The following is a 2,633-nucleotide window of genomic DNA, read 5'->3' as shown; positions in this document are numbered from 1 at the left end:
CACACACACACACACACACACACCATCGCTGAAGCATCCAGAGCTTTGGGAACTTCTGAGCATGATGAACCTCTAAATGCATTCTTCTCAAGCAATACCAGGGCTCTGTTTGGATTCAATAGTCATTCATGCAACTGCAAATTGTTTAAAGATGACTTTGATTGAATAGTCTGGTGAGAGTTTGATTACACTTCAACTAAAAGCATTAAACTTTCATCCGAAAGTTAAACTTTAGTAATTTGCTCACCCAGAAGCCGGAGCTGTCAACGTCAAAACGCATAATTAAGGTCTCATTAAAGTCTCGTTTAAGTAGTCCACACAACTCATGCAATACTTCCCTGAAGTCACTCATTATGTGCTTAAATGAATAGTGAAAATGACAACTTGCTGAAAATGTTTCTGAGATTAGGATGAGTTTGTTTCTTGATCAGGTTTGGAGAAATGTAGCATTGCATCAGTGTCTCGCTGGATGTGTTTCAGCTTTTGTCTTCTCCAGATGTTAACTGATGGACTGGAGTGCTGTGGATTACTTGTGGATTATTGTGATGTTTTTATCAGCTGTTTGGACTCTCATTCTGACGGCACCCGTTCACTGCAGAGCATCCACTGCTGAGACAGTGATGCAATGCTACATTTCTACAAATCTGATGAAGAAACAAACTCATCCTGATCTGGGATGACCAGAGGGTGAGTGCATTTTTGCACAACTATTGCTTTAAGTTTCTCAACTTGTCTAAAGCATGTCAGTAATGTCTCTCTTTTTATGTTTCACTGAGTAAATGCTGGCAGAATGATTATTTTTGTTAGTCTAATCCTGTGAGATCTACCTTCTCTTCTCAGGCTCGTCCGTACGGTGCTGCAGAGCTGGTGCCGAGCTCAGGTGAGCGATCCTGAACCACAAACAATAGGTTTTATTAGATGAGTATGACAATGTAAAAGGTAAAATCAGTAATAAAATCTAATGAGGTTTCCAACAAGTATTTATTTAAATATCACAATCATTCCATAGAACAATAAGTGAATACAGTTTTCAGAAGAAGACAATGTTATTCTGTTCTATGGCTCATTTCTCAAATAATATAAACTTCATTTTTTAAGTTATACAAGATTCAACTCTATTTTCCAAGTCAGTTTAATATGTTTTAAATCAAAACGATGCTGATTCGATTCTACTTAAAAATCTAAGACTGCAGCTGAACTTAAGTTTTTAAATCTAAGTGGATGGGTTTTTTTTACAGTGTGTATACATTAAAAATAATAAATATTTTTTGTTCTCTTTTCTAGCTGATAAATGGTTCTATTACGAACAGACATAGATGATCATCAGCGCTGACGGGAACAATAAATGGCTGGAAAACTGTTTTATTACACAAATCCATCAACAACAGCATATATATTGTATTAGTTACTGCTAAACACTGTGTAGTTTGATTCATAAAGGCCTAAATAAAGTTTGGATGTTAGACAGTCTGTGCAAAATGAACATACAAACTCAATCAGAATAAAGCAATGTGACTTTATAAATACACATCTGTGGTTGTCAAGAGCTCTTTTTCTGAAATATGATACCTGTGTACATTATGCAACTTTTCAGTGTTCATTTATGTATGTGTTTGTCAAAGGAACATCTAATTGTAGCACATTTAATTAATTTGTAACTGGCTTTAATCACTATAATTGCAGGGAAACACTTGATTGTGGTTCTTCAGGTAATTGTTGCTAATGTCATTATGTTATTTCTTGACTTCATGCCCCGTCGCCATGGAGACCAGCATCACTGTAGCAGCATCTGTTACTCTGCGTTTGGATGGCTTTTTACGGGAAAACCGACATTACGCTGACATACGAGGATCATGTGAACGATGCATAAGAGTGATCTTCCTTTAATTGGGGAAATTTCCTATCCTACTCGGAAAAACAAGCAATTAGTATAGTTTTGCATTAGCGGTCCAAAGTTTGGAATAATTAAGTTTTTAATGTTATTTAAAGAAGTCTCTTCTGCTCACCAAGGCTTTATTGAGCACTGATCATAATAGACAATAATTTATCAGCAAATCAGCATATTAGAATGATTTCTGAAGATCATGTGACACTGAAGACTGGAGTAATGATGCTGAAAATACAGCTGCGCATCACAGAAATAAATTACAGTTTAACAGATATTCACACAGAAAACAGCTGTTTTAAATTGCAATAATATTTCACTATTTTACATATATTTCTGATAAAATAAATGCAGCCTTGATGAGCAGGAGAGACTCTTTCAAAATCCAAACTTTTGACCACCAGTGTAAAGAATTAGCTAATTATAATTGCTTTAAACTTTATCAAATCTCTGTATTTCCGAAGCAAGTATTGAAATTTTAATTTTGAGCTTGTCATTACTATCACACACAATATTAAAATCCACTTAAAGGTTGATTAAGGCACAGATCAGATCTTACTGGGTTTTTGATCAATGTTTTAACATAATATGCAGACTGAACAGATTTAGGTCCCACTTAAAGGATCACCTCACCCATATTAATATTTTTAAAATATATATTAGTTTTACAGCTTTTGTCATAGCTACCGTTTCTGACTGCTAATATGTTATTCCCATTAGTGAGAGTTTGAACATGTATATGTGTTTA

At 34.8% G+C, this 2,633-nt stretch overlaps 1 pseudogene; it reads left to right on the top strand.

Moving 5' to 3' along the window:
• LOC107671527 (inorganic pyrophosphatase-like) overlaps nt 1-1,384 on the top strand; it is a 12,243-nt pseudogene extending 10,859 nt beyond the window's left edge.
• The last annotated feature ends 1,249 nt before the right edge of the window (nt 1,385-2,633 follow it).

The sequence above is a fragment of the Sinocyclocheilus anshuiensis genome, unplaced genomic scaffold (assembly GCF_001515605.1).
Source record: "Sinocyclocheilus anshuiensis isolate Anshui unplaced genomic scaffold, SAMN03320099.WGS_v1.1 scaffold4047, whole genome shotgun sequence".
In the NCBI taxonomy this organism is placed as follows: domain Eukaryota; kingdom Metazoa; phylum Chordata; class Actinopteri; order Cypriniformes; family Cyprinidae; genus Sinocyclocheilus; species Sinocyclocheilus anshuiensis.
This window is presented reverse-complemented; position numbering and strand designations above follow the sequence as displayed.